Genomic DNA, 25410 nt, shown 5'->3' on the forward strand with positions numbered 1-25410 from the left:
TCACCTTCCCAGTGGAGATTTCAGCCGTCTTCCGCACTGGCTCCTTGCTGTCAACTGTGCCTTCCTAGCTCCTGTGCCCATTACGGCCGCTGCACGATTCTGCCGTGACTTGTGCGTCTCAACATCGCATATCCTTTGATTATTTGGTGAGGTGATTTTAATGTACTGTTTGATGAACTGCAACTGCTTAACTTTCTCAAAATTTTGGAGAACACATGATGTTAGCCTATCCGGTAATTCTTTGGCGCTAACGGAAATTTTTGTGTGTATGAGACACTAGCACCAAACTTCCAAAGTGTGAAGACTCGGCAACAACAGTTTCTAGATTTTATTAATTTGTTTTGTTTAAAAATATAAACCCGTTCCAGAAATTTCTTATATGGTAAAAGCATATTTGTAAGTGCATGTCGTTAATGATGCACATGTATGAATCATTTATAGTATGCAATCTGTACTGAAATAGAAATAGAATATGAAAATAAAGGTAAAAGAAATACAGTTAAGGGAGCTTTAATGTCTTCACGCTGACGCTCGTGTAAGACCAACGCCTAATAACGCAAATTAGAAGTATAATACAATGGCAGAATAGCTAGTACTAAGCAAAGAAAAAAATGAAGAACCATCTTTCACTTTGCTCGTGGAGCCTCAGAGTGTGTATAAAACTACCGGAGGAAGTGACGTGTTCTGAACGAGCCTACGACCGTGTATGGCATTCCGGTTTCCTCTTCCAGCTCCGAACCTTCGCCCTTCCTATCAACTACGTCTGTCTGATCGGGTCCTTTCTTTCTCAACGTCCTTCCTATGTCACCATCCATAACATGGATTCCTACACCTTCTACCCCTCCGCCAGTGTGCCCCAAGGTTCCGCCTCTCCCCTCTTCTCTACCTTCTCTATACGGCAGTCATGCTGCTGCCTTCACCCCCCATCCACCTTCTCCAGTTCGCCGATGACACCGCCTTCCTTGCCCTCACCCCTGCACGCTCCCAGCACCTTCTCCAATCCCATCTTGACCAGTTCGCCACTTGGTGTAACCAGTGGCTGCTCAAGGACAATCCTTCCAAGACCCAGGCGGTCATTGTAGGCAAAACCACCCCTTCTTACCGTCTCCTCGATTCCTATCTCATTATCTACGGCCGTCCTATCAACCTCACCCCCACCCTCAAGTACCTTGGCGTCACCCTTGACCATCGCCTCTCCTGGACCCCCTATCTCTGGACGATCCAAGCCAAGGCACACTCCTGACTCCGCCTCCTCAAGCTCCTTTCTGGCCGCACATGGGGTCTGGACCCCTCCACCGTCCTCCACACCTATAAATCCCTCATCCGTCCTATCCTCTGCTATGACCATCCCACCTGGATCTCCACCACTCCTACCGTCTACAAATCCCTTGAAATCCTGGAACGCCATGCGCTCTGCCTCGCCTATCGCATCCGCCCCCCCCCCCCCCTCATGCCAATCCTCTGACTTAATTCTGTCCCCACACCTCCTCCTTTTCCTCGAATGGATACGGATCCTTTACACCTACCACCCCCACCCTCACCTACTTGTCTCTCCCATCCTTTCCCACCCCTGTCTGCTGCTGCACCTGTACTCCTACATCCCACCCGCTCTCCATCTCTCCACACTCCATACCCTTGCCCAAGGTGGCTTCTGCCAACTCCCCCTCCCTGATGATGCCCTCATCCCCTCCATCTACCCGTCCTACCAACTTTGATCCTCCCCTTCATCCCTTTGTGTTTTTCCTCCAGGGTAGCCTCTCTCCCTTCTCTCCCTCCTCTCTTCTTCACTCCCTCCCCTTCCCCCCGGGCTTCCACAACCCTCCTACCTTCTCCCCTCCCCCTCTCTTCTCCTCTCCCACTGGCATCAACACCCTCCCCCTCTCCCTCCTAGCCATACCTCTTCCCTTTGCCAGGTCTCCAGGTTTGTGAGTGAGCAGTGAATCTTCGTGCGCCAGAGATCGTCGACAGTGCTTGTGTGTGTCTTCTCGTCAGTGCTTCAGTGTCTCTCCATTTTTGCTCCTCCGTTCACGTGTGTAAATTCTGTCTTCTCCGTTTGTGTACCGTGATGAACGTTTTTTAATCCAGACAGTGCGCCCGTTAACGGCTTCATGTATTTTACTATGTCTGTCTCCCGTTTTTAGCCACCATGCTTATTCGTTTTTCTGTCTTTCTTTTAACTGTCTGTGTTATCTATGGCCGAAGAGCGGCATAGATAGGCCGCTGCCGGGCTACCTTTATTGTAAAGGTATCGAAATAACAATAAGGAAAAAACGACGTGTTCCCGTTGAGCGCGCACCTGTGTGACTCAAGGAAGTGAGTTCGATAGGCTTCACGGAACATTCGGAACAGTGGACCCAAATTCGGGAGGACGGCGTATGGAATCTCCGTCCGGCTATCAAGGTATTTGGTTTTTCGTGTTTTCGGTAAATTGCAAATACCGGGATGGTTCCTCTGAAGGGGCTCGGAATATCTTCTTCGGCACCCGTACCCAATCCGAGGAGCTCTAACGAACCCTGCTTCCTTCCCTTTTGTTTGGATTCTTTGGATGCCTGAAAAAACTGTGTGTACTTTCCTCAATCAAAGTCAAAGAGCTGTCAGCAAGTAAGTAACAGTAGCCCAAATTTGGTTGTGACTTCTTGACTCACAATGACGGAAGTTTTTCTTTTGAGAAAGATTTCTTTCCTACAACGTATCCACCATTCGTAGTCTGAGACGAGTTAACCAGTATAACGTCCAAATATGAATTTCACAACATCCAAGTGATGTCTGGGCACATATGCTGGAGGCTCCAACAATGGTGTGAGCTAAGGCTCATATACCGGTGCCCTACACAATACAACTGATTTAAACACAGATTGCATAAACGTTTTGTGAGACGTGATGGTCATATTGTGCACTTAAAATAAAACTCTCGTCTTAGCCACAAGTAATTATTATTTTTTTAATCCTTACCCATTTGAGAATTGAGTCATTTTCAAAGGAACAGAATCTTATTGACTGAAAGTATTACGTGGAAGTTACTCTCGTGAAGTGTAAGTGCGTGAAGCGAAAGTGAATTTGCACCCCTGCCTCATTTGATTGTGACGCAATGCTTTGTATCAATGGGGTTTTGTTCCTTTGAAAATAAGTTAATGGTGAAACGCATAAGGTTCAAAATCATTAAAATGAAAACAAATCACACTGACCAGCACGTTACTTTGAGAATCACCTTCGCACTCTTTGACAATGTTCATTTACAGCGTAATGTGTATTACTAAACATTTCCCCGTAGCTCTATGAAACTGAGACCATAATTAGAAAGACCGGTTACAGTATAGTCCAGAAGGTAACTGAAAGAAATATGCAGACATAAACAGAAATAAGACTTTTATTCACCGACGTTCATGATGGTCCCCTAAGCATTACAAAAGACGGGGAATTGTTCCTAATAGGGTCTGTAGTCACCACGGAAGCGAATCCACGCTCTGTAACGTGCTCCCACGCTGTACACAGTGTTGGTAATGAGTTCTTGTTGTAGGGCGTCCCATTCCCCCACCAGCGCGGTTGAAAACTGACAATTGGTGGACTGTTGGTGCACGTGGACAAGCTGCGTACGTGTCCCCAACGAATCCCATATGTGCTCGATGGGATTTAATGTGAGGGAACGGCAAGCGAAGGAAGATTCGCGTTTAACGTCCCGTCGAATTCGAGATCATTACAGTCGCAGTACAAGCCCGGAATTTTTAAGGACGGGGAAAGAAGTCAGCCGTGCCCTTTCAAAGGAACCGTCCCGGCATTTGCGTGGAGCGATTTAGGGAATCCACGCAAAATACACTAATGACCATTAAAATTGCTAGATCAAGAAGAAATGCAGGTGATAAACCGGTATTCACTGGACAAATATACACTCCTGGAAATGGAAAAAAGAACACATTGACACCGGTGTGTCAGACCCACCATACTTGCTCCGGACACTGCGAGAGGGCTGTACAAGCAATGATCACACGCACGGCACTGCGGACACACCAGGAACCGCGGTGTTGGCCGTCGAATGGCGCTAGCTGCGCAGCATTTGTGCACCGCCGCCGTCAGTGTCAGCCAGTTTGCCGTGGCATACGAAGCTCCATCGCAGTCTTTAACACTGGTAGCATGCCGCGACAGCGTGGACGTGAACCGTATGTGCAGTTGACGGACTTTGAGCGAGGGCGTATAGTGGGCATGCGGGAGGCCGGGTGGACGTACGGCCGAATTGCTCAACACGTGGGGCGTGAGGTCTCCACAGTACATCGATGTTGTCGCCAGTGGTCGGCGGAAGGTGCACGTGCCCGCCGACCTGGGACCGGACCGCAGCGACGCACGGATGCACGCCAAGACCGTAGGATCCTACGCAGTGCCGTAGGGGACCGCACCGCCACTTCCCAGCAAATTAGGGACACTGTTGCTCCTGGGGTATCGGCGAGGACCATTCGCAACCGTCTCCATGAAGCTGGGCTACGGTCCCGCACACCGTTAGGCCGTCTTCCGCTCACGCCCCAACATCGTGCAGCCCGCCTCCAGTGGTGTCGCGACAGGCGTGAATGGAGGGACGAATGGTGCCGTGTCGTCTTCAGCGATGAGAGTCGCTTCTGCCTAGGTGCCAATGATGGTCGTATGCGTGTTTGGCGCCGTGCAGGTGAGCGCCACAATCAGGACTGCATACGACCGAGGCACACAGGGCCAACACCCGGCATCACGGTGTGGGGAGCGATCTCCTACACTGGTCGTACACCACTGGTGATCGTCGAGGGGACACTGAATAGTGCACGGTACATCCAAACCGTCATCGAACCCATCGTTCTACCATTCCTAGACCGGCAAGGGAACTTGCTGTTCCAACAGGACAATGCACGTCCGCATGTATCCCGTGCCACCCAACGTGCTCTAGAAGGTGTAAGTCAACTACCCTTGCCAGCAAGATCTCCGGATCTGTCCCCCATTGAGCATGTTTGGGACTGGATGAAGCGTCGTCTCACGCGGTCTGCACGTCCAGCACGAACGCTGGTCCAACTGAGGTGCCAGGTGGAAATGGCATGGCAAGCCGTTCCACAGGACTACATCCAGCATCTCTACGATCGTCTCCATGGGAGAATAGCAGCCTGCATTGCTGCGAAAGGTGGATATACACTGTACTAGTGCCGACATTGTGCATGCTCTGTTGCCTGTGTCTATGTGCCTGTGGTTCTGTCAGTGTGGTCATGTGATGTATCTGACCCCAGGAATGTGTCAATAAAGTTTCCCCTTCCTGGTACAATGAATTCACGGTGTTCTTATTTCAATTTCCATGAGTGTATTATACTAGAACTGACATGTGATTACAAAAATGGTTCAAATGGCTCTGAGCACTATGGGACTCAACTGCTGTGGTCATAAGTCCCCTAGAACTTAGAACTACTTAAACCTAACTAACCTAAGGACATCACACACATCCATGCCCGAGGCAGGATTCGAACCTGCGACCGTAGCGGTCGTCAGTCCCAGACTGTAGCGCCTTTAACCGCTCGGCCACTCCGGCCGGCATGTGATTACATTTTCAAGCAATTTGGGTGCGTAGATCCTGAGAAAACAGTACCCAGAACAACTACCTCCGGCCGTAATAACGGCCTTGATACGCCTGGGCATTGAGTCAAACAGAGCTTGGATGGCGTGTACGAGCCAGTTGCTCGGCCACCATTGACCAGTCGTTTTCAATTGGTGGGAGATCTGGAGAATGTGCTAGCCAGGGCAGCAGTCGAACACTTTCTTTATCCAGAAAGGCCTGCAACATGCGGTCGTGCATTATCCTGCTGAAATGTAGGGTCAAGGGCAACCGCAGCCACGGTCTCCGAGCTAATAGTCCATGCTGCTGCAAACGTCGTCGAACTGTTCGTGCAGATGGTTGTTGTCTTGCAAACGTCCCCATGGGTTGACTCAGGGATAAAGACGTGGCTGCACGATCCGTTACAGCCATGCGGATAAGATGCCTGTCATCTCGACTGCTAGTGATATGAGGCCGTTGGGATCCAGCACGGCGTTCTGTATTGCCCTCCTGAACCCACCGATTCCATATTCTGCTAACAGTCATTGGATATCGACCAACGCGAGCACCAATGTTGCGATACGATAAACCGCAATGGCGATAGGCTACAATCCGACCTTTATCAAAGCCGGAAACGTGATGGTACGCATTTGTCCTCCTTACACGAGGCTTCACAACAACGTTTCACCAGGCAACGCCGCTCAACTGCTATTTGTGTATGAGAAATCGGTTGGAAACTTTCCTCATGTCAGTACGTTGTAGGTGTCGCCACTGGCGCCAACCTTGTGTGAATGCTCTGAAAAGCTAATCATTTGCATATCACAGCATCTTCTTCCTGTCGGTTAAATTTCGCGTCTGTAGCACGTCATCTTCGTTGTGTAGCAATTTTAATGGCCAGTAGTATATGTGTTTGGATGGTCGTACATGGATTTGAACCACCGTCCTACCGAATGCGAATCCAGGCTGCTAATTACTACGTCACCTCGCTCGGTGGGAACGGGGTGGCCAGTCCATTCACCGATGTCCTCTCGTTCCAGGAACTCCTCCATCTGCGCTGTTCGTGCGGTCGCGCAGTTTATCCATAAAAATGAAGTCAGAGCGGAATGGATCCCTGAAAAGACACACTTGCCAAATTAGTACAGTGTCACAGTAACGTTGACCAGTGAGTGAACCGTGTACAAAGATTTGAAGGTGAGTACGCCTATGCAACATTATGTCTCCCCACAGCATAACACATTGACCACCAAAACGATCATGCTAGTTAAAGCTGTAAGTACTCTCATACGGCGAGAGTTGAAAAGTGTAAGGCACTCAGGAGCATTTTTTTTTTGTTATGGCTTTAGGGCGCAAAACTGTTGCGGTCAATAGCGCCCGGTCTGTAACTTAGGAAAAGGTAAAAAAAAGAAAAAAACCAACTGGAACCAGCAGCAATGGAAGCGAAACTCAAAAAAGTGGGGAAACTAAAAACAGAAGGAAAGCTTAAAAAACCACCATAGAAGGGGGGTTGTTTGTCCCCAAAAAGAGCTTCAAATGACTGACGTCATCTCACTGGCACTAATAAACTCGAGAACGCGATCGGATGAGCGCGTGTCATCTGCTAAAATGGACGATATTTCAGGCGACAGCTGTAGACGGGCGCGTAACGGAGTAAAATAGGGGCACTCAAGTAAAAGGTGTCTCACCGTCCACAGTTGAGAGCAGTGGTGACAAATTGGAGGAGGATCACCACTTAAAAGATATCGATGGCTAAAAAGACAGTGCCCTATCCGGAGTCTAGTGAAAATTACCTCCTCCCGACGACGCGTTCGGGAGGAAGATGTCCAAACATAGGGAAGAGCTTTCACGTCCCGCAATTTATTATTGGGAAGTGTCTACCAATGTGCGTGCCATAAAAGAGCAGCACGACGACATAAAACAGTCCGTAGATCGGCGAAGGAAATCATGCTGCCGGCCAGTGTGGCCGTGCGGTTCTAAGCGCGTCAGTTTGGAACCACGTGACCGCTACGGTCGCAGGTTCGGATCCTGCCTCGGGCATGGATGTGTGTGATGTCCTTAGGTTAGTTAGGTTTAAGTAGTTCTAAGTTCTAGGGGACTGATGACCTCAGTAGTTAAGTCTCATAGTGCTCAGAGCCATTTGAAATCATGCTAATAGCAGGCCGCTATATCGTCCGCCTCATTTCCACAGATACCAACATGTCCCGTTATCCAGAGGAACGCCACAGAGAGCATGCTGATTCGCTCGCTAATTTTGTCTGAATGTTGTGGCGCCCTTCTTGATTTTACGTGAATACGCGCTACAATTGTTACTGGTGACAAACTATCTTGGATCAAACAGCTTTTTTGAAAAAAAAAAAAAAAATAATCGGAGCAAAATACGAGGGTTGGAATTTTAATAGTGGCAACTATTTCTTTACACCTCGTACAAAATAGATACGTGTTTCAAAGTTTTACTGACCTTCAAAGTAGTCACCAGCATTGAGTATAACCCGTTGCCAGCGATGTGAAAGTCGTAGGATACTCTCAGCAGTGCCAGTTGTGTTGACAGTTCGAGCGGCGCGCTCATTGCCCGACGCATTTGTAGCAGTTCTGAAGCGAATGCCGTGAAGTGTTTCCTTCACTTTAGAAATCGGATTGAACTCATTAGGGCTTAAGTCAGGGGAGGGCAGTAGGCGGTACAGCACTTAGCAGCCCCATCAGTCAAACAAATCAGTAATAGCTTGCATTGTACGTGCTTGAGTATTGTCCTGCAAAATGATAGTCAGGTTCTGCAGAAAGTGTCATCACTTCTGTCTCTGTGCTGTTCATTTTTGGAACACAACCTACGACCAGCTTAGAGACAGAAGTGATGACAGTTTCTGCAGGACCTTACCATCATTTTGCAGGACAATGCTCAAGCACGTACAGTGCAAGCAGTTACTGATTTGTTTGACTGATGGGGCTGCTAAGTGCTATTCCACCTACTGCACTCCCCTGACTTAAGCCCTAATAAGTTCAACTCGATTTCTAAAATGAAGAAAACACTTGTCGGCATTCGCTTCAGAACTGCTACAAATTCGTCGGGCAATAACAAACGCCGCTCAAACTGTCAACACAACTGGCACTGCCAAGAGTATCCTACAACTGCCACATCGCTGGCAATGGGTTATACACAATGCTGGTGACTACATTGAAGGTCAGTAAATCTTTGAAACACGTATCTGTTTTGTAGAATATCCAGGTAATACCAATATTGTGAACTTGCAATCTCCGTATTTTATCTACATCTACATTGATACTCCGCAAGCCACCCAATGGTGTGTGGCGGAGGGCACTTTACGTGCCACTGTCATTACCTCCCTTTCCTGTTCCAGTCGCGTATGGTTCGCGGGAAGAACGACTGTCTGAAAGCCTCCGTGCGCGCTCTAATCCCTCTAATTTTACATTCGTGATCTCCTCGGGAGGTATAAGTAGGGGGAAGAAATATATTCGATACCTCATCCAGAAACGCACCTGGCCGGCCGGTGTGGCCGTGCGGTTAAAGGCGCTTCAGTCTGGAACCACGTGACCGCTGCGGTCGCAGGTTCGAATCCTGCCTCGGGCATGGATGTGTGTGATGTCCTTAGGTTGGTTAGGTTTAAGTAGTTCTAAGTTCTAGGGGACTGATGACCACAGCAGTTAAGTCCCATAGTGCTCAGAGCCATTTGAACCAGAAACGCACCCTCTCGAAACCTGGCGAGCAAGCTACACCGCGATGCAGAGCGCCTCTCTTGCAGAGTCTGCCACTTGAGTTTGCTAAACATCTCCGTAACGCTATCATGGTTACCAAATAACCCTGTGACGAAACGCGCCGCTTTTCTTTGGATCTTCTCTATCTCCTCCGTCAACCCGATCTGGTACGGATCCCACACTGATGAGCAATACTCAAGTATAGGTCGAACGAGTGTTTTGTAAGCCACCTCCTTTGTTGATGGACTACATTTTCTAAGTACTCTCCCAATGAATCTCAATCTGGTACCCGCCTTATCAACAATTAATTTTATATGATCATTCCACTTCAAATCGTTCCGCACGCATACTCCCAGATATTTTACAGAAGTAACTGCTACCAGTGTTTGTTCCGCTATCATATAATCATACAATAAAGGATCCTTCTTTCTATGTATTCGCAATACATTACATTTGTATATGTTAAGGGTCAGTTGCCACTCCCTGCACCAAGTGCCTATCCGCTGCAGATCTTCCTGCATTTCGCTACAATTTTCTAATGCTGCAACTTCTCTGTATACTACAGTATCATCCGCGAAAAGCCGCATGGAACTTCCGACACTATCTACTAGGTCATTTATATATATATTGTGAAATGCAATGGTCCCATAACACTCTCCTGTGGCACGCCAGAGGTTACTTTAACGTCTGTAGACGTCTCTCCATTGAGAACAACATGTTGTGTTCTGTTTGCTAAAAACTCTTCAATCCAGCCACACAGCTGGTCTGATATTCCGTAGGCTCTTACTTTGTTTATCAGGCGACAGTGTGGAACTGTATCGAACGCCTTCCGGAAGTCAAGGAAAATAGCATCTACCAGGGAGCTTGTATCTAATATTTTCTGGGTCTCATGAACAAACAAAGCGAGTTGGGTCTCACACGATCGCTGTTTCCGGAATCCATGTTGATTCCTACAGAGTAGATTATGGGTTTCCAAAAACGACTTGATACTCGAGCAAAAAACATGTTCTAAAATTCTACAACAGATCGACGTCAGAGATATAGGTCTATAGGTTTGCGCATCTGCTCGACGACCCTTCTTGAAGACTGGGACTAGCTGTGCTCTTTTCCAATCATTTGGAACCTTCCGTTCCTCTAGAGACATGCAGTACACGGCTGTTAGAAGGGGGGCAAGTTCTTTCGCATACTCTGTGTAGAATCGAATTGGTATCCCGTCAGGTCCAGTGGACGTTCCTCTGTTGAGTGATTCCAGTTGCTTTTCAATTCCTTGGACACTTATTTCGATGTCAGCCATTTTTTCGTTTGTGCGAGGATTTAGAGAAGGAACTGCAGTGCGGTCTTCCTCTGTGAAACAGCTTTGGAAAGAGGTGTTTAGTATTTCAGCTTTACGTGTGTCATCCTCTGTTTCAATGCCATCATCATCCCGGAGTGTCTGGATATGCTGTTTCGAGCCACTTACTGATTTAACGTAAGACCAGGACTTCCTAGGATTTTCTGTCAAGTCGGTACATAGAATTTTACTTTCGAATTCACTGAACGCTTCACGCATAACCCTCCTTACGCTAACTTTGACATCGTTTAGCTTCTGTTTGTCTGAGAGGTTTTGGCTGCGTTTAAACTTGGAGTGAAGCTCTCTTTGCTTTCGCAGTAGTTTCCTAACTTTGTTGTTGAACCACGGTGGGTTTTTCCCGTCCCTCATAGTTTTACTCGGCACTTACCTGTCTAAAACGCATTTTACGATTGCCTTGAACTTTTTCCATAAACACTCAACATTGTCAGTGTCGGAACAGAAATTTTCGTTTTGATCTGTTAGGTAGTCTGAAATCTGCCTTCTATTACTCTTGCTAAACAGATAAACCTTCCTCCCTTTTTTTATTCCTATTAACTTCCATATTCAGGGATGCTGCAACGGCCTTATGATCACTGATTCCCTGTTCTGCACTTACAGAGTCGAAAAGTTCGGGTCTGTTTGTTATCAGTAGGTCCAAGATGTTATCTCCACGAGTCGGTTCTCTGTTTAATTGCTTGAGGTAATTTTTGGATGGTGCACTCAGTATAATGTCACTCGATGCTCTGTCCCTACCACCTGTCCTAAACATCTGAGTGTCCCAGTCTATATCTGGTAAATTGAAATCTCCACCTAAGACTATAACATGCTGAGAAAATTTATGTGAAATGTATTCCAAATTTTCTCTCAGTTGTTCTGCCACTAATGCTGCTGAGTCGGGATGTCGGTAAAAGGAGCGAACTATTAACCTAGCTCGGTTGTTGAGTGTAACCTCCACCCATAATAATTCACAGGAACTATCCACTTCTACTTCACTACACGATAAACTACTACTAACAGCGACAAACACGCCACCACCGGTTGCATGCAATCTATCCTTTATAAACACCGTCTGTGCCTTTGTAAAAATTTCGGCAGAATTTATCTCTGGCTTCAGCCAGCTTTCTGTACCTATAACGATTTCAGCTTCGGTGCTTTTTATCAGCACTTGAAGGTCCGGTGTTTTACCAATGCAGCTTCGACAGTTTACAATTACAATACCGATTGCTGCTTGGTCCCCGCATGTCCTGACTTTGCCCCGCACCCTTTGAGGCTGTTGCCCTTTCTGTACTTGGCCGAGGCCATCTAACCTAAAAAACCGCCCAGTCCACGCCACACAACCCCTGCTACCCGTGTAGCCGCTTCCTGCGTGTAGTGGACTCCTGACCTATCCAGCTGAACCCGAAACCCCACCACTCTATGGCGCAATGCGAGGAATCTGCAGCCCACACGGTCGCAGAACCGTCTCAGCCTCTGATTCAGACCCTCCACTCGGCTCTGTACCAAAGGTCCGCAGTCAGTCCTGTCGACGATGCTGCAGATGGTGAGCTCTGCTTTCATCCCGCTAGCGAGACTGGCAGTCTTAACCAAATCAGATAGCCGCCGGAAGCCAGAGAGGATTTCCTCCGATCCATAGCGACACACATCATTGGTGCCGACATGAGCGACCACCTGCAGATGGGTGCACCCTGTACCCTTCGTGGGATCCGGAAGGACCCTTTCCACATCTGGAATGACTCCCCCCGGTATGCACACGGAGTGCGCATTGGTTTTCTTCCCCTCTCTTGCTGCCATATCCCTAAGGGGCCCCACTACGCGCCTGACGTTGGAGCTCCCAACTACCAGTAAGCCCACCCTCTGCGACCGCCCGGATCTTGCAGACTGAGGGTCAACCTCTGGAACAGGACAAGCAGCCATTTCAGTCAAATTTAATTGCAGCACCCTGTTGATTGTTGTAGCGCAGGCAGTCGCTCGTTAAACAGAAAAGAAACACAAATCAGATTTGTTGTGCCCTCACAGAACTGTTGCTCAAAAATTATTCACTCTTCATCATTCTTCAGCAGAAGTTAACGCCTCGAAGCCACTTTCATCTCTTATATCTCACAGAGTACCGGGTATCGCACACAGTATATGCTCGAAATTCTCGAACAGAATCTCAGCAATATTAATCAATCGACATCACATAGTCTGTACGCCACTTTTAAACACGTTTCTGCACTATTAGCTCCTAATTTTTATGTATTGGTTGTTCAAGCCATCCAACGTAAATAATCACGCGCCAGTTGTCCATCGTTTCTTCCTTCAACTGTCCTCCACTCTCACAATCACTCTCTTCCACCGACTTCACATTAATGTATGAATGGCAATAGTATTTTATAATAAGTAGTAGATACAGTATTTGATACAGAATTTTACATCCTTTCATTTAGAATATACAAAAATAGTTACAAACTTTTGTGTTATACGAAACAATTTTCTTTCCATACGACGGTTTTAATGGTTATGTGACTATAACCAACCCGCCACAAATGTTGCTACTGTTTCACGGTACCTCATTTGTTCTGAAACTGCAGTCTGCATCGAGGTCACAGTTAGAGCCTAACACATCGGAAAAAGTCGTATAATTGAGTAAATTGCACTGACCTTCTCTTCAACCAGTTGCCCCAGCGCAGTGAAAGGCAGACCGACGAATCTCGATTAGGCACTGTTGGCGAAATGGACTGCTACTATGCGTGAGTCGGATATTCAGGCTCGGGAATACCATTAAGTGACGTAGTCTAAATGCCAAAAGTTATGACTGTGACTCTATTCACGAAGTTATCGTTTGTTAAAAGAATAAAACACGGTCGGCACAAACTCGTGCGCTCCCATCAATAAGTGACCTAAAAATAACACACCCAAAATAATAAACACTTGCAATTAATATACTGTACATACACAGATCAACAACACATAATTCTTTTCTAGCATGTAATTGATCGGCATTAGTGGCAGACTCGCTGCATGAAATATGAGGACTATTCGTTTATGAAGGTACGATCGGTCGTGAAATGAATAACCACAGTGAAAATCAGATGTAGCTTTGCACAGATGTGTTGGGCAGTGTTTCTTTTATGCCCGTCGTTAACGTAACGTCGCTCTCTTCAGTTCTGAGTGCACAGCGAGCCCTTCAAAATGCGTAGAAAACAGTGTCTCCCACCAAGCAAGAGTGCCTGTGAGAGATTTCTCCTGATTTCACGCAGTCCTCGTAACGTTACTGTCACGCATTTCCTTCTTCATGACACTTCTCAGCTGCACATTGGAGGTGCAATAAAGGTGCTCTTGTGGCGTTTTCCACGGAAAATGTTTGATCACTGACCATACAGCCCGAACTGGGATCCCTCGGAGTTTTATCTCTGCTCACTTGAACCGTTGGCTACGATGACAACACTTTTGGCACAGACAACGGACTGCAGACCAGCTTAGATAATCGGCGGAAAGCCCAGCCAGCTGCCTCCTATGGGAGTTTAATGGAATGATAGTATAACGCTGTGACAAATGTCTACGTCAGAGCAGCGACTATGTGGAGTGGGGGCTGGAAGGTTTAACTAACTATTGCAAATAAAACATTTTTTATTTTCATTGTGGTTTACGTTTCGCGACCGATCGGACCTTAATAAACGAATGGCCCTCGTGCATCTTCACTGGTTGCCTGCTTTACTAGAACGATACTAATTGCCAGCTCGGATCACCCCAAGGACTGCTCGTTTATTAACTTACGATCGATCGCATAATAGAAAAATACATTGAAAACCCGGTGGGTATTGTTCATGATACCACGATACCGCAGGAAGGCCTTCGGGCTGTTCGTAATTTTTCTTACCTTCCAGATTTTATAGTCAGATTACTTTCGTTAGTACTGTATTCATGAGAGGCCCTTTACACTTAGGCACATTCCTATTTGACGTCTCATTCAACAAATATTAGGTACTGAAGTTACAAGTTTTGGCGCGCATGCAACAGCCCAGTAGCCGATATGAGCATGGCATCGCTCCTCCGGTGCCACATCAGTTATCTGGAGGAGCCCACTGAACTGTGGAGCAGGGTGACCAACGATATGTGTAGTGTCCCTTGGTCGCATACAACATTCATTACTTTCTAGCAACGTCTGCTGCCTGCTGCTGAACGTACGTAACTTAGATTGACAAGAAAGTAATCAGTGCTGCAGAATTCAAAAGTAATCAGTGCTGCAGAATTCAAAAATGTTACATATATAAAAAATAAGTACAGAGATTACATATGGTGACGAAAAATTTGTTAGATATATACGGGGAAAAAGTATGCTAAGTAACATTATTGTTGGCTTAAGGCCAGACATAAACAAATATATTATTATTACAGAATTTGGCCAATTGTAGACCGCTTACAACCTAAGACTAAGGTACAGTTTTCTTCTTATCTTCCCAGAACTGCATGCATAGGCTGATGGTTTGCCGCTGTTTATTTCACATCACCCTCTCAGAGTGCGCGTTTTGTTGCTGGACAGAAAATTTTACTGTGTTGATCAGTAGCCTGAAATTTTCCCTGTCCTGTATGGTATCTTCCGTGATGTTAAGTTTTCTCAAATCCCTTCTTGTCTCTTCCAGCAATGCCGCGCTGATTTTTAGTTCGGAAGTGAAGTTAAAAGTATTCTTCGTTAGCCTACTGTAATTCATTCCGTAAATATGACGATAAAACTTTAATCTCCTCTTCCTTATTGTGTCTGTGATTGTTTCTATGTTACTGTATAGATCTTCATTTCTCCTCTTTGCCCAGCTGTTGTTTTTGTTCTTTTGTGGTCCTAAAATTTTTCAGAGTATTTTCGTTTCTTTCTTTTCGAGTTCTTCTTGTTCACCAGTGTTGTTACATCCCTTTCCTTGACAGGTATTATGTCCTTAAATACAAATGTCAGAGAAAATATGTTCGTGACAGAGTAGTCGATAAGTGGTGAGCACCCCACTGTTAGGAGTTGTTTTAAATCGTTGGTGCTGATACAAGACCTAACGATCCAATGACTGTACGGAAGTGGATAGCAGTCAGACGACCCTACCTGCTGAGGTGGAGATAGGAGTTCCATAGAGCGGCCGGTCCAGAAGAAAGAGCTTCATGAACTCTAAGAACGCTAAACCTCAAAGATAATAAATGTACTGTAATCATTAATGATCAAGTTGAATATCAGATCTGTTACGTACATAGTACGGAGAGGCAGTATATGTATTGGTAGCTGTCCTCATTTATCATGTACTGAGTTGTAGTTTTGAAGATAATATAAGGAGATGAATTAAATCTCATTTCATATTTATATGATGGAGTGAATGAGAACGAAAAGTTACTGTAAAGCAGCTTTATCTGCAGCCTGCAAGGAGGCGAAGTCTGAGCCAAGTGGGAGGAAGAAGGCACACGGATTCAGGGCACAGACTAGTTGGACAGTGATTAACAATACGTAACGGCGGCCGAATATTCACTAAGCAACATTCATCGTATATGAAAGAAGTGCTCAGGTGTCAACTTACTTAGCTTGAGATGAAGTACAACAAACCACCACGCATCCCAAGGCAACCTGAAACACTTCACACCTCTTTCATCAGTGTCAGGCATGCAGACCCGTAAAGTGCTTCCGTTTTAAATACTGTTGCGCAGTGTTTAATTTTTATATGAAATGATACTGATCTTTCATTACATCAGTTTGGATAAGTTTCGTGATGATTCCATATTCTTCGATCTTTCTTTACGTGTAGTGTTACCTAATCCATTCCATTGTATCCATTCTCCCAAATACTTGTCAACTCTTTTGGTATTTCCGTGTTGTGGTTCAAATGGTTCAAATGGCTCTAAGCACTATGGGACTTAACATCTGAGGTTATCTGTCCCCTAGACTTAGAACTATTTAAACCTAACTCACCTAAGGACATCACACACATCCATGGCCGAGACAGGATTCGAACCTGCGACCGTAGCAGCAACGCGGCTCTGGACTGAAGCGCCTAGAACCGCTCGGCCACAGCGGCCGGCTTTCCGTGTTGTGCTTGTACATATTTTTATCTGTTGTGTTTAGGTTCAATGTTTTCCGTTTTCTCATACCATATTTGTAAACTGGTTTTAGCTGCAATTTTGTGAAGTTTTGCATCTGCTTTGTTCTTAGAAATTATTGCAATAACATCAGCAAAAGCGAAACATTTCACCTCAAATCTTCTTCGTTCTCGTCCTAGATGGTTCCTTCGATGTTTTGCTCTTGTAGTTCTTTACCCCTCTCTCTCATGATCGTGTATAAGACCATACTAAAGAGAATCGGTGAGAGCACATCGCTCTGACGGACACCTAAGGTAATTGTGAAGGGTTCAGAAACGTCTCCTAGGAATTTAGCTTTTGAAGTTGTGTCTGTGTTTCTTTGACTAATTGTCTAGTGGTTTTGTCGATTCGAGATTCTTCCAGTGTGAGAAACACTGTATGTCACTCTATAGAATCGTGGGCTTTTTTGAAATCGATTAATGCAACGAATGTGTTACCCTATCCTTGTTCTTATCCCGTCACGTTAAAAATTTTCCCTGGGAATGATCCATTTTTTTCTGAATCCTGCTTGGTACTCGTCAATTGTGTGTTCTGCTTGGTCTTCTGTCTTATTCAGTAGAGCTTTGGATGTAATTTTGTAGGTGACTGGAAGTATTAAACAAATATAAAGAAGCATCAAGTTATGGGCATTTAAAAAGAAGTGGACGAAGATTGGAGGAAAATGCGATATTTCGAGAAGAATTTGTCAGTGCACTGATAAAATTAAATCGAAACAAAGTACCTGGAGTAGAGAGAGATATTGAGAACCTGGGGAGAAAGAAGCATGAGAAAACTGTTCCACTTGGTATGCAGGTGTAGGCGCTATGAAGTACTGGAAATACATTCAGACTTCAAGAAGAACATAATACTGATAATACCAAAGAAAGCAGATGCTGAAAAGGGTGAAAATTGTCCAACTATACTCTCATAAAGCTTTTTTACAGAACACTATCACGAGTTATCTATAAAAGAATGGAACGACTGCTATGTTCGAACGCTAATCGTGTTTTGGATAATAATAGCACCAGGATTATCTCAAAAAAACGAGAATAAAGAAAAGTAAATCTAACGTTCTAGTAACCTCATCTATCTTAATTTTATTACTGTAATTAAAAGCGAGTTAGCAGTTGTTCGCAAGACAGAAAACGTTACCATAGAACGTGCCATTCTGATACATGAACGGCGATAAATCGTCTATCGGAACCGCTGCCAAGTTACACTCGCCGCCGGAGAGGGACCGTAAACAAATGAGCCTAAAAATAAAGCACCGAGCGATAAGACGCATTGCAGCATCTCTGAAACGGGAGCCAACGCGGCTCGCGAACGTGACCCGCGGCCCGGGGTTCAGACGCGGTGACTCAAACCGCCAGCCGCTATCAGCAATTAAGCGCTCGCGCGACTGCCAAGTTTTGTTGGAAGCACTTCAGACGTTCTTGTTACGTGTGCACTCCCAAAAAGTGCGAAAAGAGAATGAATTTAATTCATTGTACAGTGCATGTAGTCTTCTTCTTAACGTGACCTCCGACATGCATCCACGATAACCCATCCCCTCTTTTGTCTTTCGTCTCTCTTTCATCACATATCAAATTAATCAACAGCTCAGTTACAATAGCCACGCCCTCTCGCAACGGTGGCACACTAAACTGATCAACAAAAACATTGTGACCACCTTCCACAAGGTGCGTTTGTTCACGTTTGCAACGTAAATTTTAAGCGGTGATGCGTGCCATAGAATCGAAAAATCGTTCGTAAGTTTCCGGAGGTAAATGACACCAGTTGTCTACGAATAAGTCACGCAACATAAATTTCAGACCGCTGGTTTCTAAGCGCACGGCTGGCGCCCTACAGTGAGGTGACAAAAGTCACGGGATAGCGGTATGCTGATATACAGATGGCTTTAGTATCGTATACACAAGGTATAAACGGGCAGTGCATTGCCAGAGTTGTCATTTATACTCAGGTGGTACATGTGAAAAGGTGTTTATGTGATTATGGAATTACACTACTGGCCATTGCAATTGCTACACCAAGAAGAAATGCAGATGATAAACAGATATTCATTGGACAAATATATTATACTAGAAATGACATGTTATTACATTTTCACGCAATTTGATTGCATAGATCCTGAGAAATCAGTACCCAGAACAACCATCTCTGGCCGTAATAACGGCCTTGATACGTCTGGGCATTGAGTTAAACAGAGCTTGGATGGCGTGTACAGGTACAGCTGCCCATCCGTCTTCAACACGAGACCACGGTTCATCAAGAGTAGTGACTGGCGTATTGTGACGAGCCAGTTGCTAGGCCACCATTGACCAGACGTTTTTAATTGGTGAGAGATCTGGAGAATGTGCTGGCCAGGGCAGAAGTCGAACATTTTCTGTATCCAGAAACGCCCGTACAGGACCTGCAACATGCGGTCGTGCATTATCCTGCTGAAATGTAGGGTTTCGCAGGGATCGAATGAAGGATAGAGCCATCTGAACTATAAGGTCCACTGTTCAAAGTACCGTCAATGTGAACAAGAGGTGACCGAGACGTGTAACCAATGGCACCCCATACCATCACGCCGGGTGATACGCCAGTATGGCGATGACTAATACACGCTTCCAGTGTGCGTTCACCACGATGTCGCCAAACACGGATGCGACCATCATGATGGTGTAAACAGAACCTGGATTCATCCGAAAAAATGACGTTTTGCCATTCGTGCACCCAGGTTTGTCGTTGAGTACAGCATCGCAGGCGCTCCTGTCTGTGATGCAGCGTCAAGGGTAACCGCAGCCATGGTCTCCGAGCTGATAGTCCAAGCTGCTGGAAACGTCGTCGAACTGTACGTGCAGATGGTGTTTGTCTTGCAAACGTCCCCATCTGTTTACTCAAGGATCGACACGTGGCTGCACGATCCGTTACAGCCATGCGGATAAGATGCCTGTCATCTCGACTGCTAGTGATACAAGGCCGTTGGGATCCAGCACGGCGTTCCGTATTACCCTCCTGAACCCACCGATTCCATATTCTGGATCTCGACCAACGCGAGCAGCAGTGTCGCGATACGGTAAACCGCAATCGCGATAGGTTACAATCCGACCTTTATCAAAGTTGGAAATGTGATGGTACGCATTTCTCCTCCTTACACGAGGTATCACAACAACGTTCAACCAGGCAACGCCGGTCAACTGCTGTTTGTGTATGAGAAATTGGTTGGAAATTTTCCTCATGTCAGCACGTTGTAGGTGTCTCCACCGGCGCCAACCTTGTGTGAATGCTCTGTAAAGCTAATCATTTGCATATCACAGCATCTTCTTCCTGTCGGTTAAATTTCGCGTCTGTAGCACGTCATCTTCGTGCTGAAGCAATTTTAATGGCCAGTAGTGTAAGAGACGTTGAACACGGATTGGTAGTTGGAGGTAGACCCATTGGCTTAAAGGATTCAATATTTCGAGATCGACAGTGTCAAGAGCGTGCCGAGAATACCAAATTTCGGGCTTACCTCTTACCACGGACAATGCAGTGGTCCAGGGCCTTCATTTAACGAGAAATAACCACAGACATCAATGTGGGACGTACGACTAACGTATACGTTAGGATTTTGGCATTAATGAATTTGGCTCTAATGGGCTACAGCAACAGATTTCCGATGCGAGTGCCTTTGCTAACAGCACGACATCGCCTGCAGCGGGTCTCCTGGGCTCGGGGCCATATCGGTTGGAACCTAGACGAAGGGAAAACTGTGGTTTCTTGAGATAAGTCCAGATTTCAGTTGATGAGAACTGATGATGGGGTTTGAGCATGGCAGTGACCTCACGAAGCCATGGACTCAAGTTTTTTGTGGCTCCATAGTGGTATGGGTTGTGTTGTCGATTGCGCCCTTTGGTCAAACTGAAGGAAAAGTGCAAATGGTTATGTTCGGCTACTTGGAGAACATTTTCAGCCATTAATGGACTTCGTGTTCCCAGGCAACATGGACTTTTCATGGATGAGAACGCGCCATGTCATCGGACCACAGTTGTTCGCGATTAGTTTGAAAACCTTTCTGGACATTTTGTGCGAATTATTTGGCCACCCAGATCGCCAGACACAGGTCCCATCGAACATTTATGGGACATGATACAAAATGGTTCAAATGGCTCTGAGCACTATGGGACTTAACTTCTGACGTCATCAGTCCCCTAGAACATAGAACTACTTAAACCTAACTAACCTAAGGACATCACACACATCCATGCCCGAGGCAGGATTCTAACCTGCGAACGTAGCGGTCGCGCGGTTCCAGACTGTAGCGCCTAGAACCGCTCGGCCACCCCGGCCGGCCGACATAATACAGAGTTCAGTTTGTGCACATAATCCTGCACGGGCGAAATTTCCTCAATTATAAACGTCTACAGAGGCAGCGTGGCTCAATAATTCTGCAAGGGCTTCCTGCGACTTGTTGAGTCAATGCCACGTCGAGTTGCTGCACTGCTCCGGGCAAAAAGGAGGTCCGACACGATATTAGAAGGCATTCCATTAATTCTGTCACCTGTCTGTGTAGCATCCCAGATCGGTGCCGTTCGTTCTAGAGCAGTCGAAGTTCGTAGCCGAGTCATTAGTGTGACTTCATTACCATGCTCTTTAAACCATTATAGGTCGATTCTAGCCTTGTGACACGGGCAGTGATCAACTCGATTATTTCATCCCAGTTGCGAAAGTCATCAAACAAGAAATAGTCCGCAATAATTTTCAGCCAGCCCACTGCTTTGGTGCCTTTCGGTAGTAACACAGGTGACACGGAGGCCCAGGTGAGTGCCCTCCATAGCATGATATTGTCCCCATCTGCCTGCGGCTGCAGCTCGATACATGTTTCCAGCAGCAATTCACTTGAATGACGACGTATTCAGGTACGGCCAACGATCTGATGTAACTAACTACAAACGTGATTCATGCGACCATTTACATGTTTCGGTTGATTGAGGGACCAATCACCAGTATCCTGTGGGCATCATAATTAACGAAATCGTTAGGTCAATATGGAAAAACGTAGAGGTCGTCTGCTGCAGAGCTCCATAGTGGGCTGAATGGCATGTTCCGCAGCAATTGTGCCTGCATCGATACTGCATTCCGCCGCCACATCTATCACGAATCGACGGCTTTCTGCTTTACAGAGTGGCCTAGCCCCTGACTTCCACGTTCTGTGACGAAACGTGGAGGTACTAATACACTACCTGACGAATAAGTGATACACCAAGAAGAATTGGGACGGTTGTCAATGTATCTTCATATACTTAAACGCATGTTTATGTAAATGATTAGAGTTTCAATTGTCTTCGACAGGTAGAACGGCCACCAGAGTGAGTCAGTGTTGTTCGTGTTTAGTGTTGTTACACGGCCTGGTAGAGTATATCAAAGACGGAATCAAAGGTAGACGCTGAAGTGAGCAGTATGAACGACACAGAGATGCCGCAAACTCTTGTGAGACAGCGTCATCAGCACCTTATTGCGGGTTGATAGGTGTCCATTTGGCTGGGTGGTCTAATCGTCAGTATTCAAATTCGGATATGAAAGGGCCCTGTTGCTGGAGTGCATGAGGGTCTGAGGGCAGTCATGCTCCTCGTCAAGGGTCCTATCGACCACATCTGACCACCACAACGGATGATCGCCTCACTGTGCTACAAGCGCATAAAACCCCTTCACATCTGCATCCTCCATCCCAGAAGAAGTAATGGATTCCCTGTAGCATTCTGTTTCACCTTGTGCATTTTGTCAGAGTCTCGCAGCAGCTGGACTAGGAAGTTACCATGCACATGCTGCCATTAAGATCACAACACAAATTACTGCGCTCGGAGTGGTCCCGCGGTAGGGGAGCATGGACTGCCGATGACTGTATGGCGTTTAGCGTTGAAATGCGGTTATTCATGACCCCGGATGATCATCCTTAGCGAGTATGGCGGCGACCTGGGAGAGATACCATTCTTCCAGTGTTCTGGAGAGGCACAGCCGTGTTACTCCTGCCTCCAGGGTGTGGTAAGCGATCGGGTACCACTTAAGAACACTGCTGTTAGTGATTGAGGGTACTCTGACTGCGCAACGGGACGTGACGTCATACACATCCTGCGTCCTCACGTGACAGTATCGTGGTAAAATTTTTCAACAGGACAATGTTCCTTCTAGTATGATAAAAGAAAAAACAAATAAGTTAAATATATTTCAATTCTTTCAATTTTAAAAAAATGGTTCATATGGCTCTGATCACTAGGGAACTTAACATCTGAGGTCATCAGTCCCCTAGAACTTAGAACTACTTAAACCTAACTAATCTAAGGACATCACACACGTCCATGCCCGAGGCAGGATTCGAACCTGCGACCGTAGCGGTTCGCAGTTCCAGACTGTAGCGCCTAGAACCGCTCGGCCACTCCGGCCGGCTCTTTCAATGTTAATCTGGTATATATATATATATATATATATATATATATATATATATATATATATTGCGTTTCATACTAGAATGTCGTGTTCCCAGTTTGGCACAGCTTTGCCACGCAAAGGCTTCTATTATTTGGAAAAGAAGAACCCGGATTTCTTTACGTAATCAGTATGAAATTTATAATCACCTAAGGGACCTTTAACAATGAACAATAAAAAAATTGCATTTCCAAATGAAATCATTAATAAATGGGCCAGCTATGAGTTGTATAGAAGACAAGGAGCGGCCTTCTGTCTACGACCAGGATGCCGCAGTATTGTCTGCTGTAGTAAAGGATGTTTGATATTTACAAAAATTATATGACATGGAGGTAAAAAAAAATAAAGGAAAAAGTAGAACAAGAAATATGGTAAACGCACACAAGCAATTAGGGTTTATTTATAAACAGTATAACTTACATAAGTACTTTTCTAACGGTATGGTGCTATCAGATTTCAGCCTGTCCTGTGCTATCTCCTTGGTTCACGTTTTTGTCACAAATTACAGTCATTACATTTCTTCTTCCTTCAAGACAATTCTTGCACCGTTCAATACCTTCATAACAATAACTTGCCGGTTTGCAGTATCGAACAAAAAATTACTCGAATTTTATTGATTAATAATGTTGTCCGTGTAACATTACGAGTCAAGACAGCTGTAACGGAACTTGAATAGCGTAAAGTTATCGTTAAAAACGCACGCCGCGCGATTTGTTACGATTTGGTCGGTCAAAATAGTAGTAACATGCTTTTGAATACAATTAAAATATAACGGCGATACCTGTTTAGCGTTATTGGAAATAATATGTAATAAATTAATGAGTAAGGTAGCCGATCCTATAAGAAGAGGTAAAATTGGGCATATTAAGGTGTTTTGCTTTATATCGACTAAGCCGATGATACGGCATCTTTTTTTTCCGTTTACTCTTAGAAGGAAAAAAAAGAAAACCAGTAACGAAGTGTTAATTGTGCGTTGTGAAAAATATAGGGGCGAATTTTAAATAGCTACAGTGTATAATCAGACTAACAAATGGACATTCAGTTACGCGAAATAGCGGACAGTGAAGTGTGGTCATTAAATTGAGTACACCTACAGGGCGGTCAATTCCAGGATAAGTCTATTCGCGTCTCACGAGGCACGCGGTATTGAGGCCGGTTTTTTTTATTATATCACGGAGAGCGGGCTTCAATTTATAAAAAGGAGAAAATCTGTATCATTATCATTGACTGTTGGTGTTATGCAACCAAAACTGTTCAGCAAAGGGTTTCGGTGAATGAGTGGTGAATGCGAAATGAAACTGTGAACGAAGTTATGTTAAATAAAGCAGAAGAGACAAGACAGTTTGGTCGTATCTGTTATTATTCCATAAACCGTAACATGTACTCTCGTTGTACGAAGCCTTTATAGACGATCGTATGACAATTTGCTTTGAAGGGAACTCGTTACGAGTTAAGTTTTGGGGACCTGGTCAACAGGGGATAGTTCGTAGATCTTAACTACTGCAGCTATTCTGGAATCAGGTGCTACCGTGATCGTTGTGTGTTGTCTATGGCTTAAGGTCATCATATCTCATGCTCTAAGATCGACGCGCCTTTCCTCTTGGTATAACTGTGTCTCACGGTAACCACGACAACGCCGACGGCGAAGGAAGATACGGTAGAAGTGGCGCCACAACGTGCGGCTCGATCGAGGAGGATTGCTGCATCGAGTCGAGTGTCATCCGGATTCACGAACCCTAGAGTTGGAAAATATTGTAGCAGCCAGTGAGTCTGTCCAATGAAAGAGGTATTCTTCAATAATCGCTAAAAGTGAGCGATACTACCAGGTATGATTAAAATAACTGTATAGTTATAAAAAAAAAAGGAAGTTGAGACTTGTGATTTCGGTAGATAAATATATATAAATACATAGTGAAAATAAGTGTATGTCTTGGTAGTGAATAATCATGTCAAAACGAACGAAAAGAATACATGATAATGTGCAGTTGAGTAGAGTAATGAGTGGAGAGAGTGAGAAAAGTGAAGAGGATAGGGATGATGCATCCCATGAGCTCAATGTGGGACAGGAGACATGTATAGATAATAATACAGTTATTGATTTAGAGCCGTTAGGAGATTCAAATACAATGATAAGTAAGGTAAGCAGCGTGGGAGAACATAAAGATCTTGAGGTTTCGGAAGTAGATCAGCAAGTTGATCCTCAAAATGGAAATATTAATCAAAAAATGTTTGATATGCTGGTATCAATAAATACTCAAATGGGTGTAATGAATGGAAGACTTGGTTCACTAGAAAAAGATAATAAGCAATTAAAAGAGGACAATCAAAAGTT

The sequence above is a fragment of the Schistocerca piceifrons genome, chromosome 3, assembly GCF_021461385.2.
Source record: "Schistocerca piceifrons isolate TAMUIC-IGC-003096 chromosome 3, iqSchPice1.1, whole genome shotgun sequence".
Taxonomy (NCBI): domain Eukaryota; kingdom Metazoa; phylum Arthropoda; class Insecta; order Orthoptera; family Acrididae; genus Schistocerca; species Schistocerca piceifrons.